The sequence below is a fragment of the Macaca fascicularis genome, chromosome 1 (assembly GCF_037993035.2).
Source record: "Macaca fascicularis isolate 582-1 chromosome 1, T2T-MFA8v1.1".
NCBI lineage: Eukaryota > Metazoa > Chordata > Mammalia > Primates > Cercopithecidae > Macaca > Macaca fascicularis.
The window spans coordinates 185512873-185537144 of NC_088375.1; the positions used below are offsets into that span (position 1 = coordinate 185512873).

The 24272-nt window shown below is 39.3% G+C and overlaps 1 protein-coding gene and 1 non-coding gene across 16 annotated transcripts in view; one reads left to right on the plus strand and one right to left on the minus strand.

Moving 5' to 3' along the window:
• Nucleotides 1-24272, plus strand: part of LOC107126370 (AGBL carboxypeptidase 4) — a 1456730-nt gene that overhangs the window by 797372 nt on the left and 635086 nt on the right. The window lies entirely within an intron of this gene.
• Nucleotides 16818-16923, minus strand: LOC123571245 (small nucleolar RNA U13). Its single transcript, XR_006695427.1, has one exon. It is a non-coding gene; the product is annotated as a small nucleolar RNA U13 (small nucleolar RNA).

The following is a 24272-nucleotide window of genomic DNA, read 5'->3' on the forward strand; positions in this document are numbered from 1 at the left end:
ATTCCCTCCCTCCTTTTCCCTTTCTTGTCTGTTCTTCTTCTGTACCATTTTTCTCATCTCTTATCACATTATCAAGATTCTACTATTTATTAAATTCGCTTCCAATTTTGGAGTTCATAATTCAATGCCAGTTGCCTAGTCGAGGTAGGAATATCCCCGACAACAGCTTGCCAAAGTAGACATTCAGTCTCCACTCATATTCTTTTAGCCACAAGCCGCATATCACCTTCCAAGGAAGCCCAGTCTTTCTCTTAACAAATATATCTCTGGTGATAATGTGAAATGTTTTTCTTGAAGTAAACTCAAATTTGTCTCCTTGTGCTTCCATGTTGAGTGAATGTTTCTCTCCTCCTGTTATTTTCTTTATGACTTTCTACAAATCTTTTTTCTAAATCTGGAAGATTTCTTTACTGTTCTATCCATATCAATTTCTTCCCTCATGCCTTTGCTCTTGTTATTATTCCTCCAGAAATTCTTCCCCTTGTCTATATCCTTTAAGTATCATCTATCTTCCTCACTTATCTAGACCTCACCAAACTCTTAACACTTCTAGTCAGTACCAACCAGATGTACATGGAATGTTTCAGGCATACACATTATACATTGCTCCATTTAGGAGCTGTTTTGGAGTATGTTCCTACTGATTATTTATGGAAAGGCAGCAGCAGCCTTTCCATAAAAGGAGTAGAGAGACTATGGAACTGGCTCTAAACCCCACCCAATAGTGAGTTAAGCAAGCTCCTTGTGCTGAAAAGTTCTCTAGTTGCTCAAAATTTATAGAAATCCTTGGTCACAACAAGTTGAATGGTCAGCTCTGCAGAGGGAAAATGAAAACTGTGGAGTATCCCACAGGTGAGTGGGCATAGTGACGGGAGACCAAAGATAGATAATATTCCACAGCTGAAGCAAACAAACATAATTTTAGGTATCAATAGGTAACAGATGACAAAATGAATCCCAGGAAGGTTAAGTGACATTCCTGAGGTTATACCTTTCCTAACTTTACTAACATTAACTAGCAGAGTTAGACATGAATACAGAGCAAAGCAGTCCTAAGAAGATAAGATTACAAAGCAGGTCACAAGAACTAGAGCTCTGAACCTTTGGGATCTCTTTTTCTTATGCCTTTGTCACTTATCATAGCCTATCTAAGATTACAGTTGCTTGTATGCTTCTTTGTCTCCTTCTTGGGCTAAAAAGCTCTCTAAAATCAGAGCCTGGACCTCATTCATTTTATATAACAGCAGCACTGAAATCTTGGTCTCGAGTTACTGGGGGATAGAGGTTTTAATGTATTCCCTTTGTGAATACTTGGGAGATATGCTCCTATGTAATATTTGGTGCCCCAAAGCTAAGGCAACTGACCTGGTAGTTTTCCTGTAAGTGTGTCTCTGACCCCATTACCCTAACCTAAATTTCCTTCCTCTGGCCTCCTATTTGGTCTCTACCTGCATCTCTGCATTCTCATTCCTACACGACCCCTACATCCAGGTATAATTGATATATTGCTGGGACTACTTTCCTGAGTGACTTTTGTTTTCCTAAAATATATTCCTTGAAACCTCCTACACACATATACTATGCACACAACCTATAAAATTCACAATAAATTCTTCACTCTTTCAAGGTCCTCAAAAATGGTTCTAATCTCCCTTCCTATCCTGACTTTCTAACGGCTCCGTGAGTGGGATTTCATACTGGCCTCCAAACATGCATAAACCATACCCCTATTCCAACTTTCCTAGCTCTGTGCTTTTGCTAAGGTTAATCCATAGACCCAGAATACCCCATGATTCATTTTTTATTGTGATCCTTTCTATTTTTTGAGGCTCTTGTCAACTTCTACCCTCTCCATCATGCCTTTCTTGCTTTCCAAACCTGATGAACTATCTCTTCTTTAGCCTCCTTTAAAGTTGTATTCATCTTTCAGGAAATATCCTAACATTTTAAATTAAGTCATAGTTATAACGTGCGATTGATTTCCATTTGTTCATTAATTCATTCATACATCAACAGACACTTATTGAACATAATTACCTAATTTATTGCCGCAGCCTTTAAAATTTGAACAAAACTGAGGAGTATTTTGTATTGAGAGGCTCATAGTCCAGTAAAGGAGACAAGATATTTTTAATATATACTCTAACAATATAATGTGGTCAACCATAAAAATAGGTATGTACAGAATCCTATGGAAACAAATAGGAAGGAACCAAGTACTTTGATTACTAGGAAGGTCAGAGAATCTATCAAATGTTAGGTGACATTTGAACTGTGACCAAGGGATGAGTAAGAGTCTGCCAGAATCAGAGAAGAATGGTGGATCAGCAACATGTATTTTTACCACATTATAAGCTTGATGAGAAGGAGGAAAGTGTCTTATTCATCTCTTTATTCTCTTTCACTCTGCCCTGCATGTAGTTAATGCTCAAATAAATATTTGTTGAATGAGTAAGGGAATGAATGTGTGAAAGAGTACTTGTTCTAAATGCTAGCTTGATGATGAGGTAAACACTAAAATAGTTCCCAGGGTTATCCTAAATGAATGTCTTCTTTGTAAGGGCCTATTTACCAATTGATGAAGAGTTCCATTAAAAATGCAGATATGGTAAAATATAGCTATATATAAATATTTGTCTTTGTTCAGGTCACCTCCTGAGGAAAATACCCAGAGATGGAATTGTTGGATAGAAGGAGGAGTTTCAGAATTGATACATATTACTGAATTGCTTTTTCAAAAATAGGTATCAAGCAAAACAACAAAGAAACTCATAGTTATTGATTTTCCATTATGTGTTAATTGCTGTGCTATCATTTTAAAATATATATCAGCTTACCAAAATCTCACAATTATATTGAGGACTAATTACTATTTCCACATTACAGAGGAGAAAATCAAAACTCAGAAAGGTTAAGGGACCTGTCTTAGGTCTCAGAGGTAGTAAATGAGGGAGCTATAATTAAAATTCGGGTCAAAGATTTCAAAGTCCAAAACCTGTCTACTACTACACAAAGTAGAAAGTATAAGCTTATTATATTGGTTTCACTGGAATAGCAGATTTGTTCAGGAATTCATGAAAGATCAACTTTAAGGCTGTTGCATGAAAATATGAATACTAAGTTGTGGATTTATTTTTGTTCTCATAGGCAAGAACAAGTAAATACCAACCCTAATTCTTAGCAAATATAAGACATTCATTCATTTGTTCATTTATTCATTTATCAGACATTTACTGAGTATGACTGTGTCATGTGTTTCATATATGCTCTGGAATTTATACATGCAAATATATGATGTTCCTTTTACAATAACTCCAGAAATATGGGGCACATGTTTGGGGATGAGATGTCAATTTCTGGACAGAGTAATGTCAATTTTAGGAACATGATAGAAAAATCAGACAGAGCATCATCATCATCATCATCACCACCATCATCATCATAATTGCTATTATTATTATAGTATGATATGATATTTATTAACATAGTGGCCAGTGTTTATTGATTGCAAACTAATTACTGACCATAATGCTAAGTGCTTAACATATATTATCACAATATTCACAACCCTCTGAGAAAGGTACCCCTATCTCTGTTGCCCAGATGAGGAAAAGTGAGATTAAATAAGTTCTCAAGATCAAACAGCTAGTAAGAGATTGCACTTGTTGGGTAACTAAGTAATTTTATTTTCATTTTGCAGATAGGAAAATGAGGCTCAGAAAGTCAAGAAAACTGAAGTTTTCTCAAGACCACACAATTAAAAAGTGGTTCTCAAATGGCTCCTTCCCAAGAGGCATGATCCTGAGAGGGACTGCTAAGCTCTGGGCAGGGAGTAATATCTTAGAAGCTATGGCTGGAACATTGCAGTATGTGTGTTCCCCGTGGGCAGTCTTCAGTGTGAAGAACTAAAAGGGAAAATTGAGAAACAGAGTCTTGGGTGAGTTATAGAATCAAAAAGCCAGTAGACCAGCCAAAGGAACAGCCAATCACAAAGGCAAGGAGGGGCTAGGTATAGAAGGAGTGTCCAGATGTGAAACTAGAATAGAAATATTATTAGCCCTGAGAGGCTAATCATCCAAACCTAAGGAAGTCTCAGGAACCTTTGAAAATTATAAATAGATGTTTTAATAGCCACTGGGAGATAGCTGGCAAGATGGCAGAATGGGAAGAGCTCCAGTCTGAAGCTCCCAGTGAGATTGATGCAGAAGGTGGGTGATTTCTGCATTTCCAACTGCGGTACCCAGTTCATCTCACTGGGACTGGTTGGACAGTGGGTGCAGCCCACAGAGGGTGAGCTAAAGCAGGGTGGAGCATCACCTCACCCAGGAAGCACAAGAGGTCAGGGAACTCCCTCTCCTAACCGAGGGAAGCTGTGAGGGATTGTGCCATGAGGAACTGTTACTCTGCTCCAGATACTGTGCTTTTCCTAAGGCCTTTGCAACTGGCAGACCAGGAGATTCCCTCTAGTGCCTACAGAGTAGGTGCCCTGGTTTCAAGCACAAAATTGGGCGACCATTTGGGCAAACACTGAGCTAGCTGCAGGAGTTTTTTTTTTTTTCATACCCTAGGGGCACCTGAAGTGCCAGCAAGACAGAACTGTTCATTCCCTGGACAGGGGGCTGAAGCCAGGGAGCAAAGTGGTCTAGTTTGGTGGTTCCCACCCTGAGGGAGCCCAGAAAGCTAAAAGCCACTAGCTTGAAATTCTCACTGCCAGCACAGAAGTCTGAGGTCGATCTGGAATGCTCAAGCTTGATGGGGGGAGGGGCGTTGGCCATTGCTGAGGCTTGAGTTGGCAGTTTTAACCTTACAGTGTAAACAAAGGCACCTGGAAGTTCGAACTGGGTAGAGCCCGCCACAGGTCAGCAAGGCCACTATGGCCAGACTGCCTCTCTAGATTCCTCCTCTCTGGGCAGGGCATCTCTGAAAAAAAGGCAGCAGCCCCAGTCAGGGGCTTATAGATAAAACCCCTGTCTCCCTTGGAAAGAGTACCTGGGGGAAGGGGCAACTGTGGGCACAGCTTCAGCAGACTTGAACATCCCTGCCTGATGGCTCTAAAGAGAGCAGTGGATCTCCCAGCATAGTGTTCACACTCTGCTAAGGGTCAGACTGCCTCCTCAAGTGGGTCACTGACCCCCATGTCTCCTGACTGGGAGACACCTCCCAGTAGGGACTGACAGACACCTCATACAGGAGAGCTCCAGCTGGCATCTGGTGGGTGCTCCTCTGGGATGAGGTTTCCAAAGGAAGGATCAGGCAGCAATATTTGCTGTTCTGCAGCCTCTGCTGATTATACCCAGGCAAACAGGGTCTGGAGTGGACCTCCAGCAAACTCCAGCAAACCTGCAGCAGAGGGGCCTGACTGTTAGAAGGAAAACTAACAAACCTAAAGGAATAACATCAACATCAACTAAAAGGACGTCCAATCAGAGACCCCATCTGAAGGTCACCAACATCAAAGACCCACATAGATAAATCCACAAAGATGGGGAGAAACCAGTGCAAAAAAGGCTGAAAATTCCAAAAACCAGAACACTTCTTCTCCTCCAAAGTATCAAAACTCCTCACCAGCAAGGGAACAAAACTGGATGGAGAATGAGTTTGACAAATTGACAGAAGTATGCTTCGAAGGTATGCAATAACGAACTCCTCTGAGCTAAAGGAGCATGTTCTAACCCAATGCAATGAGCTAAGAAGCTTGAAAAAAGGTTAGACGAATTGCAAACTAGAATAACCAGTTTAGAGAAGAACATAAATTACCTCCTGGAGCTGAAAAACACAGCACGAGAACTTCCTGAAGCATACACAAGTATCAATAACTGAATTGATCAAATGGAAGAAAGGATATCAGAGACTGAAGATCAACTTAATGAAATAAAGTATGAAGATAAGATTAGAGAAAAAATAATGAAATGGAATGAACAAAACCTTCAAGAAATATGGGCATATGTGAAAAGAACAAATCTATATTTGATTGGTGTACCTGAACGTGACGAGGGGAGAATGGAATCAAATTGGAAAATACACTTCAGGATATGATCCAGGAGAACTTCCCCAACATAGCAAGACAGGCCAACATTCAAATTCAGGAAATACAGAGAACACCACAAAGATATTCCTCGAGAAGAGCAACCCCAAGACACATAATCATCAGATTCACCAAAGTTGAAATGAAGGAAAAATGTTAAGGGCAGCCAGAGAGAAAGGTGGGGTTACCCACAAAGGAAAGCCCAACAGACTAACAGCAGATCTCTCTGCAGAAACCCTACAAGCCAGGAGAGTGGGGGCCAATATTCAACATTCTTAAACAAAAGAATTTTCAATCCAGAATTTCATATCCAGCCAAACTAAGCTTCATAAATGAAGGAGAAATAAAATCCTTTATAGACAAGCAAATGCTGAGAGATTTTGTCACCACCAGGCCTGCCTTACAAGAGCTCATGAAGGAAGCACTAAATATGGAAGGGAAAAACTAGTACCAGCCAGTGCAAAAACAGACCAAATTGTAAGGACCATTGACACTATGAAGGAACTGAATCAACTAATGGGCAAAATAACCAGCTAGCATCATAATAACAGGATCAGATTCACAAATAACAATAGTAACTTAAATGGAAATGGGCTAAATGCCCCAATTAAAAGACACAGACTGGCAAATTGGATAAAGAGTCAAGACCCATTGGTGTGCTGTATTCAGGAGACCCATCTCACATGCAAAGACACACATAGGCTCAAAATAAAGGGATGGAGGAAGATTTACCAAGCAAATGGAAAGCAAAAAAAGCAGGTGTTGCAATCCTAGTCTGATATGAGAAAACAGACTTTAAACCAACAAAGATCAAAAGAGACAAAGAAGGGCATTACATAATGGTAAAGGGATCTGCAACAAGAAGAGCTAATTATCCTAAATATATATGCATCCAATACAGGAGCACCCAGATTCATAAAGCAAGTTCTTAGAGACCTACAAAGAGACTTAGACTCCCACAGAATAATAGTGGGAGACTTTTACATCCCACTGTCAACATTAGACAGATCAACAAGACAGAAAATTAATAAGGATATTCAGGACTTGAACTCAGCTCTTGACCAGGCAAGCATAATAGACATCTACAGAGCTCTCCACCCCAAATCAACAGAATATACATTCTTCTCATCTCTACATGGCACTTATTCTAAAATTGACCGCATAATTGGAAGTTAAACACTCCTCAGCAAATGCAAAAGAATGGAAATCATAAGAAACAGTCTCTCAGACCACAGTACAATCAAATTAGAACTCAGGATTAAGAAACTTGCTCAATGATAGTTTCTTTTGTTGTGCAGAAGCTCTTTAATTAGAACCCGTTTGGCAATTTTGGCTTTTGTTGCCATTGCTTTTGGTGTTTTAGTAATGAAGTCTTTGCGCATGCCTATGACCTGAATGGTATTGCCTAGGTTTTCTTCTAGAGTTTTTATGATTTTAGGTCTTACATTTAAGTCTTTAATCCATCTTGAGTTAATATTTGTGTAAGGTGTAAGGAAGGGATCCGGTGTCAGCTTTCTGCATATGGCTAGCTAGTTTTCCCAACAACATTTATTAACTAGGGAATCCTTTCCCTAAGAACGTCTGCACAGCAAAAGAAACTATCATTAGAGTGAATAGGCAACCTACAGAATGGGAGAAAATTCTTACAATCTATCCATCTGACAAAGGGCTAATATCCAGAATCTACAAAGAACTTAAACAAATTTACAAGAAAAAACAAACAATCCTATCAAAAAGTAGGTGAAGGATATGAACAGGCACTTCTCAAAAGAACATATACATGCAGCCAAGAAACATATGAAGAAAAGCTCATCATCACTGGTCATTAGAGAAATGCAAATCAAAATCACAATGAGATACCATATCATGCCAGTTAGAATGGCAATCATTAAAAAGACAGGAAACAACAGGTGCTGGAGAGGATGTGGAGAAATAGGAATGCTTTACACTGTTGGTGGGAATTTAAATTAGTTCAACCATTGTGGAAGACAGTGTGGTGATTCCTCAAGGAGCTAGGTCCAGAAATACCATTTGACCCAGCAATCCCATTACTGGGTATATACCCAAGGGATTATAAATCATTCTGCTATAAAGACACATGCACATGTATGTTTATTACGGCACTGTTCACAATAGCAAAGACTTGGAACCAATCTGAATGCCCATCAATGATAGACTGGATAAAGAGAATGTGTCCCATATTCACCATGGAATACTATGCAGCCATAAAAAAGGATGAGTTCATGTCCTTTGTAGGGACATGGATGAAGCTGGAAAACATCATTCTCAGCAAAGTAACACAAGAACAGAAAACCAAACACTGCATGTTCTCACTTATAGGTGGGAATTGAACAATGAGATCACTTGGACTCTGGAAGGGGAACATCACACACCAGGGCCTTCTGAGGGGTGGGGTACTAGGGGAGGGATAGCATTAGGAGAAATAACTAACGTAGATGATGGGTTTATGGGTGCAGCAAACAACCATGGCACGTGTATACCTATGTAACAAACCTGCACGTTCTGCACATGTACCCTAGAACTTAAAGTATAATAAAAACAAATGAAAAAAGAAAAAAATGTCTGCCAAACTTTTGCTCATTAAAAATATGAAAATCATAAATATAGTTAACCCCCACTTGAACTAAATTCATTCAACAACCAATTAACCTAAATTAAATCAAATTATTTTAGTTGTTTCTTTGTTCCAAAATAGGTTTGACTGAATGTTAAGTAATACCTTTCAGTTGACTCTAATGATTGTATTGTTTGCTATTTATGGTATTAATAGCTACCCTTCAAGATGGCTCCCAGTGATCTTCACCCTAAACTCTTGTGTAGTCTCCACTATGTACCATAGTTAGTATGTGTGATAAATAAAATCTGGCATTAGTGATAAGGTTATATTAATTGATAAGGTTATATTACTGTGAGATAAGGTTGTAAAAGATATGGTGGGTTCTATCTTGGTTGCACTCACTCTCTTTTTTTCTCTCTGGGTAAAGCCAGCTTCCATGTCACAAGAAGTTCTATGGAAAGGCCTATGTAATGAGGAACTGAAGCCTTCCAAGCCATGCCAATGAGCTTGGAAGCAGTTCCTGTAGCTCCTGTCAAGTTTTCAGATGTCTATAGCACTACAGCTTGATGAAAACCTCATGAGAGGCCTTGGGCTAGAACAATCTAGCTAATTTACTCCCAGATTCCTCATTCTCTGACACTGTGAGAGATAACAAATGTTTACTGTCTTAAGCCACTAGAGTTTTTGGAGTAAGTTGTATACAACAATATATAGCCAATGCACCATTTTATTACTCAAGTCCAAGGAAAATGGACATTTACATTCAATAGCTCTTTCTCAGAGCTTTGACTCATCTCTTGTGTTAGCATCTGGTATTGTGAATTTCCCATCTATTGTCTACTCCAGGGATGATTAACATCAGGATGAACACAAATGTAAGATAGGGAGCTGTTACCCTGATGTGTTGAACTAAAGGAAATGTGTGGTCTAGAAGTGCATGACCAGGTTGAAGTCAAAACATTGGTATTAGATTATTGAAGCTGCAGTGGTAGCAAACAAGAGTCAGAGATTCAGCATAGGGCCTGACACTTAGCAGGTATTCAATAAACATCTGATGATCTAGATTCTTCACTCTTGAGCTAAGTCCACCTAAGTCTTCAAGCAGATGAATTTGTCCATCTGCAAAGATTATGTTTCCAGATCCAGACTTCAACAACTCTGGCATCATGTACTTATGTGTTTCCAGTGGATATGAGAGACCAGGAACTGTGTGTGTGTGTGTGTGTGTGTGTGTGTGTGTGTGTAGCATGAAAGTGTGTTTACATGCATGCACTTCTACGAAGAAAATGAGACTTTTTTTCCATTTTCCCCTAAATTCATTCCACTTACCAAGTTGGGAATTGACCTAACTTGTCGAACCAAAAGTAACATGTGATATGACCATTTAGCTAACTCTGGGCACATTCTTTCTCTTCCTGGAACTCTTTCATCATAGATAATAGAGGCAATACCCTGTCTAGATACAATTTAAGAAACATTAGGGTACAACTACATGTAGTACAGAGGCCCCTGGTAGACTATCGATTTACTGGGTGGGCCAACTTTGATAGATCAACCAAGGAGATCATGTTTGCTATAAAGATCCAAGACTACATTCAGGAATAGGTGTTGTTAACACTGTTAGCTTATCATCTGTGAGTTTCCTGTCATGGCCACCTTATTGTCATTAGATATCTGTTTAGTGTCCCATGTGGAACTGAGAAGATGCCCCTTGTCATCTTACTTTACTCACTTACTGATGGAAGCCTGCTTCTCTATTATTTAGATTTTGCTATCTAGAACAATAGTGTGTATAGGATAAATAAACCCTAGAACCAGGCTATATGACCTGAAATTCTGGCACATCACTTAATATCAAAGAAACTTGGAAAAGGCACTGGAACTATCTAATCTTTATTTTCCTGACCTGTGGAATGAGATAAAAATAGCCCCTATCTCAAAGGATTGTTGTGATAAACATCTTAAAACAGTGCCTGGCACATAGTAAATGCTCAATATATCTTACCTGTTACTATCATTATTAGTACTATGAGGCATCCTGGTTTAGAGGAAAGAGCTTAGGTTTTAGGGTTGGATGCACATTTTGGCCCTGTGACCTTGAACAAGTTACTGATGTCTTTGTACCTCAGTTTCTTCATCTGTAAAAATGTAAGATATTAACTACGTTGGAGGTTATTTTAAGGGTTAAATAAGATCATGCATACACATATTTGAGTCATAGTAGGTAAAAAATATAGTTTTCTTCTCTTTCATTAGCCAGGTTATAAGTGCTAACTCAAAAATCTGATATTTTTGAAAAGTAGTATCCGTCATCCTAAGAAAAATATCTGTGAAGAAAGGCAAATGGTTCTATGTTTAGCATCAGATGGGCAAAAGTATTTAAGTTCATGGTTGGATGCTTTTGAGTTTTCATAAAAATAAAATCTAACAGATATACTTAAGTATGCAGCATTTAGAATGAGAGTAGGCACTCTTCATTGTGTGGGCAATAAAACCTGGAAGAAAAAACAATCAATATGTTGGTGCAATTAAGTTTTCAGCTACAAATAACTAATTTCAATCCTCGTGGTTTTTCTAGGGTTCAAATATATTGCTTATTCTTCTTAAAATATTAATATAGCCCTGAATTATTTATGGAGCCAAGAAACACTGTAGTCTTTTAACATGGAAGAGAATGGAAGGTTATTTCATGTCGGCACCATGGGAGACAATAATAAATCTGAAATGTAAATAATACCTCTGAGAATAAAGCCTGGTTGAAGGCCACAGTATGTGTTTTCTAGAGTTTTTCTTTTGTGATACAGAAGTTGGAAAGCCAATAGATAATGCTATTCTGGACTTAGAATTCTCTTAGGGTTACCAGTATCTTGTTCAGTGTTGAGGTCACTCTAGAAGTTTTGATCACTTATAATAATAATATTTAATTTCATGTAATTTAAAGAATAATAATAGCAATGGCTATTATTTATTGCATTTTTTATTATATCCTTAGTACTGTGCTGAATGCTTATATACATAACCTTTACATCTTTACTCTTAATGACTCTGTAAAGCAGGTACTGTTACTTTCCCTGTTTTACAGCAGAAGATACTGAGACCAAGAATGTTTTGAATCACTGGCGTCTGACTCCAGAGCTCTTTTCCTGATGTAACAACTTGCTGCCTTCACCCACAGACAACGTTAATTCCTCTTGCCTCTGGCATTCTACAGTAGAAAGCCTGTGCTTCTGCTGCACTGTGCTTGGCTTTGTAGACATTTTTTCTTGTTGGTATTCTCTACTATTTTAGTGGAAAGAGCATAGTCTTTGAAGTTAAACAGACCTGGACTTGATGTTTATGTCTCCTCTCACTAGCAGTATTATCTTGAATTACCTAGAACTCAAAATAAATCTCTGAGGTAGGAATGTTATTGTCTCATTTTATCACTTACGAATCTGGGGTTCAGAGGGGTTAAGTAACTTGACAAAGGTCCTACTCCAAGTATGTGAAGGAACTGAGCTTGTACCCAGCTCTATAAGAAGCTTCCAAATTTATCTACATAATTATAAATATTCAAAATTGCAATTTGGTAACTTGGAGATTACCTAGTAGCCTCCTCATTTTGCAGATGGGAAAACAAGGCTTTGGTATTATTACCTTCATTTTACAGAAGGGAAGATGAGAAAAGAAGGGATAAAACTCCTGAATTCTGTACTTTTCTAGAACTGCCTAGTGGTTTGAAGTATTCTTGTTGAGAAGGGTTTTGCCACCTCTCTTGATGGAAGGGCTACTTACTCTGTTAGATGGTGGTGTAAAGGAAGCTATTGTGGAGTGATTTGCGTAGAGAAATTCTCTCTTTTCCTTTCGTTAACATTGGAATGACTTTTATTTGCTTTGACCTTGGGTTTCTTTTCATCATTAAGAGGGATATATTGTGTGTTTAAATATTGCATTATTAATAATATTTGCCTGAGTGCAGTGTCATGATCAATTTTTCATGTGTATCATTCTTTATGCAGCACTAGTTGAATTTCAAGCAGAACCTTACCTTCACCTCTCCTCCCCTCAGTGAGTCTTCAGCAAGAAGAATGGCAGGCCTGAAACTCCTTATCCACATGGGAGATCAAAAATGCCTCCCTAGGTCAGCCTGAAATTCTTTTTGAGATTAGGGCATCATGAGGCATCTGTGAGGAAGCGGTGGGTATCTTTCTAAACCTAAGTCTTGTAGCAGAGAATCCAGTTGGTATCAAAGCCCCAAACGTCCCTTAATCTCCTATGACTCTATTGTCTCATCCAAGTCTCCTCCCTCCCTTCCTTCCCACCTCTCCCCTTCCATCTTTCCTTCTTAAAACATTCCTGTCAATGGACCTCTGCATTCTGATTGTGAGGCAGACACTCACAGAGCAGTATGACTGGCAGTATGATCTAGGAAGATAAAAGCTCCCTTTACCTTAAACTAATACAGTTTAAGGTAATAGTTTAAAAGTAGGGACCGTATTTATTTCTGCTCAGAATTATACTTATTTCTTAACCCCTGTGTGGGTGAAATTTTATTAATACACTTGTCTCCCCAGGTAGCCTCTTGGCATATGGCCAGATTGGCATATAGTTCATCTCCCAGAACTCCAGAGAATATTTGAAATAGGGGACAGGTATGCTTGCCCCCAAGTTCACTAATAAATCTAGTTAATGAAAACTGCATTACTTTGGTGATTTGTGCATGAATCTTTTCACCCCTTACTGCTAAATACCTCTTCTAAGGATTCAGCCCCAGAAATGTGTGGGAAGAAGCCCTAGGTGGGGTTTTCATCTTTACCTCAGCAGCCTTTCAGATGCTTTTGATGCAACCCATAGGATCATCTTTCTTTTATCCACCTGTTTGTGTGTCCCAGGGCTTGGAAGATGACTAACTTGGTGGGCTAGACTGGATGCTTTTTTAGAATAGGGATCATATTTTATTCATCTCTGAAACCACAGGTTCCACAGGTGACTGACAGAGTGAACACTCAGGATGTTTGAGGAAGGAAGGAAAGGGAGAAAAGAAGGGAAGAGAAGGGAAAATAAATACAGGAAGGGAGTGCTTCCATTCTGTCACCTATTCCACCAGGGGAAGGAGGGTTTGTGTGGTTCAGTGCTCATAGCGTGGTGGTTAGAGGAAGGGTATGAAGTAACCCAGGCAGACGTGGTGCTGTCTACAGCATACTTAATCCCTTTGAATTTTAATTCACTTTTCATTAAGTGGGAATGATAGTTTCTGCTTTTTAAATTTATTATAAAACTTAAGCTAGTATATGTAAGATACTTGACATACTATATGCTGTATACTAAGTACTCAATAAATGTTACATTTTATTAGTACATATTTTTTTAGTCTTATTGTCTCTCTCTCCAGGATTTTTCCGATTTCTTGCCTTCACTGTGAGCCAGAAAATTTCTTCCTCTGGAAGCCCTTTTTTTTTTTTCTTTCTTTTTTTTTTTTTTTTTTTTTTACCAGTTTTTCTAGCAGCTTTTATTGACTATTGAGTGTTTAACATTAATTATTTTTCCACTGAATATACTGCCTTTATCATAACTATCTTCATATATATTTGCACATCATTTATATTATGAATTATGTTTGTATGTATATGTCTATATTGTTTCCAGACTATCTTTATTTTATTTTATTTTTTTATACTTTAAGTTCTAGGGTACATGTGCACAACGTGCAGGTTTGTTACATATGTATACTTGTGCCATGTTGGTGTGCTGCACCCATCAACTCGTCAGCACCCATCAACTCATCATTTACATCAGATATAACTCCCAATGCCATCCCTTTGCCCTCCCCCCTCCCCATAATAGGCCCTGGTGTGTGATGTTCCCCTTCCAGAGTCCAAGTGATCTCATTGTTCAATTCCCACCTATGAGTGAGAACATGCAGTGTTTGGTTTTCTGTTCTTGCGATAGTTTGCTGAGAATGATGGTTTCCAGCTGCATCCATGTCCTTACAAAGGACACGAACTCATCCTTTTTTATGGCTGCATAGTATTCCATGGTGTGTATGTGCCACGTTTTCTTAATCCAGTCTGTCACTGGTGGACATTTGGGTTGATTCCAAGTCTTTGCTATTGTGAATAGTGCCACAGTAAACATACGTGTGCATGTGTCTTTATAGCAGCATGACTTATAATCCTTTGGATATATACCCAGTAATGGGATGGCTGGGTCATATGGTATTTCTAGTTCTAGACCCTTGGGGAATTGCCATACTCTTTTCCACAATGGTTGAACCAATTTACAATCCCACCAACAGTGTAAAAGTGTTCCTATTTCTCCACATCCTCTCCAGCACCTGTTGTTTCCTGACTTTTTAATGATTGCCATTCTAACTAGTGTGAGATGGTATCTCATTGTGGTTTTGATTTGCATTTCTCTGATGGCCAGTGATGATGAGCATTTTTTCATGTATCTGTTGGCTGTAAGCATGTCTTCTTTTGAGAAATGTCTGTTCATATCCTTTGCCCACTTTTTGATGGGGTTGTTTGTTTTTTTCTCGTAAATTTGAGTTCTTTGTAGGTTCTTGATATTAGCCCTTTGTCAGATGAGTAGATTGCAAAAATTTTCTCCCATTCTGTAGGTTGCCTGTTCACTCTGATGGTAGTTTCTTTTGCTGTGCAGAAGCTCTTTAGTTTAATGAGATCCCATTTGTCAATTTTGGCTTTTGTTGACATTGCTTTTGGTGTTTTAGACATGAAGTCCTTGCCCATGCCTATGTCCTGAATGGTATTGCCTAGGTTTTCCTCTAGGGTTTTTATGGTTTTAGGTCTAACATTTAAGTCTTTAATCCATCTTGAATTAATTTTCGTATAAGGAGTAAGGAAAGGATCCAGTTTCAGCTTTCTACTTATGGCTAGCCAATTTTCCCAGCACCATTTATTAAATAAGGAATCCTTTCCCCATTTCTTGTTTCTCTCAGGTTTGTCAAAGATCAGATGGCTGTAGATGTGTGGTATTATTTCTGAGGGTTCTGTTCTGTTCCATTGGTCTATATCTCTGTTTTGGTACCAGTGCTATGCTGTTTTGGTTACTGTAGCCTTGTAGTATAGTTTGAAGTCAGGTAGTGTGATGCCTCCAGCTTTGTTCTTTTGACTTAGGATTGTCTTGGCAATGCGGGCTCTTTTTTGGTTCCATATGAACTTTAAAGCAGTTTTTTTCCAATTCTGTGAAGAAATTCATTGGTAGCTTGATGGGAATGGCATTGAACCTATAAATTACCTTGGGCAGTATGGCCATTTTCACGATATTGATTTTTCCTATGCATGAGCATGGTATGTTCTTCCATTTGTTTATGTCCTCTTTTATTTCACTGAGTAGTGGTTTGTAGTTCTCCTTGAAGAGGTCCTTTACCTCCCTTGTAAGTTGGATTCCTAGGTATTTGATTCTCTTTGAAGCAATTGTGAATGGAAGTTCATTCATGATTTGGCTTTCTGTTTGTCTGTTACTGGTTTGTAAGAATTGTTGTGATTTTTACACATTAATTTTGTATGCTGAGACTTTGCTGAAGTTGCTTATCAGCTTAAGGAGATTTTGGGGTGAGATGATGGGGTTTTCTAAATATACAATCATGCCATCTGCAAAAGGGGACAATTTGACTTCTTCTTTTCCTAACTGAATACGCTTCATTTCTTTCTCTTGCCTGATTGCCCTAGCCAGAACTTCCAACACTATGTTGAATAGGAGTGATGAGAGAGGGCATCCCTGTCTTGTGCCAGTTTTCAAAGGGAATTTTTCCAGTTTTTGCCCATTAAGTATGATATTGGCTGTGGGTTTGTCATAAGTAACTCTTATTATTTTGAGATAAACCCAGCATTTCCAAAAGTGTTCTGGGAAATAGATGTTAGTAGGTATTACATAAAGGAAGGATTCATATTTAAATATGTTTGAGAAGTACTGGATTAAAAATAAATTAACCAGATTCTTTACAGCAGGACTTTTTACAACACTGAAATATGCTAATACACAGTGTAATTCTTCAGAGGGGACCAGTGCATACAGCATTTCCTGAAGTTATTTGATTATAGAACCTCTCTCCCTCTTTTTTCCCCAGAATATCTTACGGAATTAGTGTTCTTAGCAACATACTTGCTCAACACTGCCCCAAATAATTACCACTTTTTTTTGTAACTGTCAAAGCACAATTCCACAAATTCTCTTTTTATTTACTGAAGCATGCATTAACAGTTTTTTTCTTCACATCAGATGAGTAATGGGCCAACATCATAATAAGGTTTGAGGGAGGCACAGCTCACACATTATTGTGAAAACTTAATCATCATGATTAACAAATTTTTTAAACTATCATTGGAAAACTTAAACAAATAACAGTGACAAAAACTTCCCTGAATCTCCTAGGTTGTGTTTATCTGTGTGTGTGTATATATATATACATTTTATACACACACACACACACACACACACACACACACACTTTTTTTTTTTTTTTTTTTTTTTTTTTTGAGACTGAACCTTGCTCTGTCACCTAGGCTGGAATGCAGTGGCGCGATCTCAGCTTACTGCAAGCTCCGCCTCCCAGGTTCACGCCATTCTCCTGCCTCAGCCTCCCCAGCAGCTGGGAGTACAGGTGCACGCTGCCACGCCCAGCTAATTATTTTGTATTTTTAGTAGAGACGGGGTTTCACCGTGTTAGCCAGGATGGTCTTGATCTCCTGACCTCGTGATCCGCCCGCCTCGGCCTCCCAAAGTGCTGGGATTACAGGCGTGTGTCACCGGTGAGTCACTGCACCCGGCCTATGTGTGTATATTTTTAAAGGGAGTTTTAAATTGTATTTTAATTTTCATTAATCTATTCATTTCAGAAATATTTCTCTGTATTCATTCTTTTCCAAGCACAGTAATGAACATCACTGGAGTGTAGAACTGATAGGAAAGAGGCAAACAAACTTTCAGTTACATGTAGAGTGATAAGAATCTATAGGATAATGTGGAAGCTCATTAGAAGAACACTTAATGCAGCTTTGAGGTACCCGAGAAGGGTGCGTGGAGGAAGCGATGTTGCTGATGGAATCTCAAAGATAAATAGGATTTAGCCAAATGAAAGTAAGTAGTTGGGGAGCATGAGTATATAGGCAAAAGGAAACAGGTGCAGAGTAGTGAGAGAGGTATGTTGAAAAAACTTCAGTGAACTGAAAAATAAAAGTGAAAATAGTACATTTTATTGTAGCAAATTTAGAAAGTGAAAAGTACACATGAAACAGCAAAATCCCCTCAGATTTCTCCTCTTAAAGACAACTCAATATCGTATCCTATTTCGTCTTTTTTTCTATGCATTTTCCATTTACATAGTAGAATTTTAGAATGTATATAAAATTCTGCTGCTCACTTGTAATATTGTATTGTGAGAATGTGTACAAATTGTGAAAGATTGCTTTGAAACTTTATTTTTAACGGCTGATTATGCATATCTGTAGGTGCATAGGTGCGACTTGTAGTGACCCTTCAGTTATAAGGGAGGAAATACAATGTACCAAGCAGTCCTCAGATATTTTCCTTTATCCTGTCTCTGGTGACAAGATTCCATAGTTAAGTCACTAGGTAGACATGTTTTACATTAATCTCCCCAAGGCCACCCGTAAGGCATGCGGGGTTCCAGGCAAAGATTTTTTGTGACACCTATGTCTATATAAACAGTTTGATTAAAAATTGTATTACAAAATTTATAGACTCATGCGAGGTCCATGAATTTAGCTGAAGATTTAGAATAATGTGTAGAGAAGATACTTAGGTATTTGTTTATTGTTCAGTGAGTGCACATGAAGTATCCGGAGCCATCTTTTCATATTCTTTATTGTCAAATGCATAGTTTCTGGAGATAATTTTGTATCTCCCACATGCAGAAAAAGCTAGCACTACTGTTATTACTCACAATGCATGGCTTTTTGGAACATATTTGTAATGAAACAATATAGATCTTCTTGCCTCAGCAGTTTCCTAATACTGTTTACTTAACGCTGGTTACATCGTTACTCATGATGCTTTAGCATTCATGGTACCCCCACAAATACTGGTTTCTAATGATGAACACAAATGCAGGGCTCATCTTAAGTATACAGAAAAATGTGAATAAATAATTTATTTGCTGGTTATGTTAAATGTACCATTAGGAATTGTATAGCATAAACGTGGATTAACACATCTTCCAACAACGTTTTCTCTTGAATTCTAGCTTTAGGTCATAGTCCCTACGTTTCTACAGTGTACTCTGTCAGAGTTGACTGCACAATGTTAACTGTCTTTCACATACCACCACCAGCAGAAAGAATAAGCAAGGAGCCCATATACTGAGAGAAACTGTTCTGTTTGTGCAAGGAAAGTTTGTTCTCAAATGGCACACCTCATTAACGGCCCAAGAGACTACAGCGTTCACACTTGGATTGGACTTATTGGAGATACAGAGTAGCAATTTTGAAAGACTTCAAAGAAGATAGATATCTCATAATAGGGACAGCTACTTCTGGAGGACATCTTAGCACTGTAAAGAGACTGGTAACTACTTAGCAGAGGGGGATACAGGATTAAGGATGCCTGCTGCCACCCATGCTATCTTCAGTTGCTGTAAACCCAGAGACAGCACCTTGATTAGAACATAGATGGGCAAGAGCCAATGCCTGGGTCCATACACAGCTCAAGTCCAGAGGTTGGTAGTGGGCTGTCAGTATCTCAGAGCTCTAGACTCTTCCTGTGTCCAACATAAATGAGAGTCACCCAAAATGGGCCCAATCTTGTATGATTCCATGAAGGAAATACACAGAAGTGATCTGCTTACCCAGGTATCTTATCCTGGAACTGGGACATGGGACAAACCCATAACCATAAGTTCTGGGCCTTCTCAGAGCATCTGATTGTCTTTACTTCTGGGGAACTAGAAAGATTGAGAACACCCTAAAAATGAGAAAGGAGGGCTGAGACATGCCCTGCCCAATTGTCACTGCTAGCCCTGGTTGATCAGCACTGGAGGAGGACTGAGAAAATTTCAAGTTAGGCACATCTACTGACCAGGACCCAGAGGAAGCAGGGCTCAGGACATCCTGCTCGGACTTCACAGCCAGCCCAGGTACTAGAGAAGCACATAGACATTTTTCAAAAGACACTCCAAAGTGTGGGAGGGGCCCCACTTACCACAGTCAGAAGGCATTACTGAGCCTGGCTCAGCAGTTTCAGTTCTGGCTCAGTGATAAGTTTCAAAGAAATAATTCCCACCTCCCCCTCAGAATTATACCCACAATAGGTAGCTAGGGTGTTGAGTGGGAGCTGAACACTTTTACTTCAGAGAAACATGCAATTCCCACTGTTTTGAAAGAAAAGCCATGTCCTTTAAAGAAAACAGCTAAATCCCGGAAACTACCATGGAAACCACTGGAAACCCAGTGACATGCTCCTTGCATTATGAGGGATAGATAGTAATAATAATTACAGTAATCAGTGTAATAAAGTTTATTAATACCTGATATATTTGAGGAACATGCTAAATATGTATGTTTCCTTTAATTGTACTATAGTCCTACAAAATAAGTATTATCTCCATTGATGATATGAAGAAATCAAGGCTCAGAGAAGTGAGGTGATTTACCCAAGGCCACTCAGTTGATAAGTTGCAAGGCCAAGCCCATGTGATTTTGTTACCCAAGTTCTTTGCATTGTATCTCACTGCCTTTTGTAAGTTGGTTTGCAGGTACCCTCTGAGGATGCAGAAAGATCCCTGCTTTGGACGCAGACAGGATAGTGTATAGGAAGATACTGGAAGCAACTTGCATGACTTGCGACTCCTGTCCCCCAGCCTAAGACCTGGCCATAGTGCTTGTCGCCCCCCTCTCCTTCCCTGCTTGAAGCACTATCCATCCTTCAAGCCTATCGGCTCTTCCCAAGCATGCCATTAGATTTTTTTTTTCATAATTTCATTTATACATCAACATCTCATTTCTCACTGGGCTATAATTAGGCTACTTTCTTTTTTTAAGTAAACAAGCATGCATGTGAAGCCTCTTGGTAAATGACCTTCCAACTGTTAGCTGGCCTTGAAAGTATAGTTTTCACTGGAAACCTGGAGGTGGCAACTTATCTCCTCTTACGAGGTGTGTGGAAATTCAGAGATCTGTATACTAGCTACTGTGTGACCTTGGTCAAGTTACTGCTTCTGCCTGGATCAGTATAAAATGGGGATGAGAATAGGAAATTTGGAGTAGATAAGATCTAGCTAGTGGCAACTTGCTAGCTTGTTCTCTCTCGCGTGCAACCTGACATGCAGCAGTGGTGTGAAATTGGGCACACACATCTTAGAATACCCTCCTGTGTAATCATGGGGCAGTGTGGTAGAAGAGAAAGAACATAGACTTTGGAATCACAGAGCTGTGGGTTTAAATCTGCCTATTTCTATTTGTATGATTTTGGGACAGTCATTTAAACTGTCTGACAATTCAGGCAATTGTATCATATCCCCAGAGTCTCCAGGGCATGGATTTTCAGATGTCATTCTGCAGAATGATTAAGAGTAGCAGATATTTCTGTGATGTCTCCTCCCAGACCCCACCACCTTGCAGACATCTGTGGACAGAAAAACCCATCTCCTGATCCACCTCCTATGTCACCTCCCTCACTGAGCCTGCTGCCTTGGCTTTTCTGCTTCTCTATAAGGTCAGAAGCATTAGCTTTGTGCTGCCTTCAGCATTCTGAGTTTTCTGAAGCTGATGAATTATGATTCCTCCATCCCCAGTCCTTTTACTTCTGGCTTGAAGGCATTGTGCTCCCTAGCTGCTCACTGCTACCAGGCTGTGCCTTCATAATCAGAGGTTTAGGTTGGTTGTAATGATGATGGATGAGGCAGAAGAATGGCAATGGGTACTTTCTGAAGCCCAATCATAGGGCTACACAGGGAGCCTGGTGTGGCCCCTGAGGCCCCATCATGCTCCTTGGAGGGTGTCTGGGGCACTTCTCCATGTTTTATTCATGGGCTCAGGACAATGGTGCATGTATGACAAGTATATCTGATGAAATGAGACAGTCACCACCACCATCTCACTTTATAGTTACCAACTCTTCATTCTCCTGGCTAGCCACCTGGGGAAGAAGGGTTTTCTCTCAGCTAGGTGTTTCCCCTTTCAACCAACATTTTCTCACTTGTTTCCTCACTCATTCATTAGAGTTCTGTGTTTCATCACACCACACAGACACATGAATTCTGTGATCCCCACAATGCTAGATACCTTTTTATTTTTTATGGTTTTAATTTTTTATTTTTAATTTTTGTGGATATATAGTAGGTGTATATATTTATGAGGTATATGAGATATTTTGGTACAAGCATGCAATGCATAATAACAACATCATGGGAAATTGGGTGTCTGTCCCCTCAAGCATTTATCCTTTGTGTTACAAACAATCCAGTTATAATCTTTTGGTTATTTTTAAATGTACAATTAAATTATTATTGACTAGAGTCACCTTGTTGTGTTATCCAATACTAGTTCTTATTCAATTTGTTTTTGTACCCATTAACTGTCCCCACCTCCTCCCTAACCAGCTCCCCAACCCCCACTACTCTTCCCATCCTCTGATAACTCTATCTCCCTGAGTTCAATTGTTTGGATTTTTAGATCCCACAAATAAGTGAGAACATGTGATATTTGTCTTTCTGTGCCTGACTTAACGTAATGTGTCACTTACGTAATGGCCTCCAGTTCTATCTATGTCGTTGCAAATGACAGGATCTCATTCTTTTTGGATTGCTGAACATTATGTCCATTATGTATAAGCACCAGATTTTCTTGATCCATTCATGTATTGATGGACACTTAGGTTGCTTCCAAATCTTGGCTATTGTGAACAGTGCTGCAGCAAACATGAGAGTGCAGGTATTTCCTTGATACACTGATTTCCTTTCTTTTGGGTACATACCCAGCAGTGTGATTGCTGGATCTTATGATAGCTCTATTTTTAGTTTTGTGAAGAACCTTAGACATGTTAAGTTGAGGATCTTACTCACTGTAGTTGGAAACACAGGCTTTTTCATCAAACTGCCTGGATTCCAATCCTGTCTTCTACTTATAGCCTTGTGACCTGATACCAAATTCTCAAACTGTGTTTTGCTTTCTTCATCTATAAAATAGGGACATAAATACTACCTACATTACAACAGTTGTCTGGAAATAAATGAAATAATACACAAAAATGCTTGGAATGGGACCTGACACATACAAAATGATCAATAGAAATTATTAAAGCACAAAGCATTCCATACAATGGATACTCATTGGTGGCTCTAAAAACTGAGGGTAAGAAATGGTGGAAAACTTTTCAAGTTCAACAAACTACTAATGATAGAGGTGGGGTTCAAAACCAGGCAGTCTTATCAATTATCTTTAATATATGTAGCAGAGCCATGGGATAGGGTTAGGTGGCAAGAGTGGTGAGTAGAGAATGATGTGAGATTAGACAAATGAAAGCAAAACAAGCCATAAGAAGTTGCCTGTCTCAAATTTTAAATCTTATCCTTTTCTCCCTTACTCTTTTCAATCTATGATTTCCTAAAAATAGTTCCTCTGGTCAAATCCTGGACTCCTGTCATTTTTGCTGCTGTTTCCCTTTCCTAGAACACTTTTTATGCCTGATCCTGGGTGAGGCTGGACTGACCCCATCCTGTCTTTCTTGCCTTAGCTCCAGCAACTTTCTCTTCCACATCTTCTGTTCTGCCATTAGACACCCACTCTTAGGCTTCCCAATGATGTCTGATTGTGTTACCACCAGCCCCATTGCCTTTGCTTTCAATGTGACCTCAGCCTAGAATCCTCTCTCTGCCACTCTGCCTGGAAACTCTTACTCTTCCTTCAGGGCCCAACCCAACTGTCTCTGGGAAGTCTTCCAGGACCCTGCAGGTAGAGTTAGTCAATCCCTGCCCAGTCTGTCTCCCTTCCTCCTGAATTTCTCTTTCACAGCATTTATCATCAAATTATCATTGTCTATTTCTGGGTCTGTCTCAGTTCAGTCCTTGAAGTAAGGACTATGTCTCATTCTTATCAGGGTCACTAGAACCCCGCATAGGTCTGAGGGAGCAGCAGATGTGTATTTGTGTTTGAGAGTGTGTGTGTATGTGTGTGTGTGTGTGTATGTCTGTGTGTGTGTGTGTGTGTGTGTGTGTGTGTGTGTGTAGATTAGGTAAATTGAATAGGATCGCACAGAAGTGAGCTGGGCCTCCAAGCATGACTGTGAGGTATAAGAAAGAAATATAAAGAATTAATGTTCATTAAATCCAAGACTAGATTCAGGCTGCTTTTAAACACAAGACTTTGAACCCAGACTTCTTCCTCTCTTCTTTCCTCCCTCGTTTCCTCCCTCCCTCCCTCCATTCCTCTTTCCCTCCATCTCCTTCCTTCCTTCCTTCCTTCCTTCCTTCCTTCCTTCCTTCCTTCCTTCCTTCCTTTTAAAATTATGAAATGCCTATTTTGTGTTTGGTGCTGGAATACAGAAGAGCAACCTCTGATCCTGACCCCATATTACCCACTTTATGAAACTTCCTCAATGATGGGCTCACTCAGGCACCCTAGAGTCCTCCAACATAGCCCCTCAGGCCATCTCTTCTGTCTTTTGCAGAGTTCTAACATAGTACCTGGCAACCACTGATAGCCATCATCAGCCAGC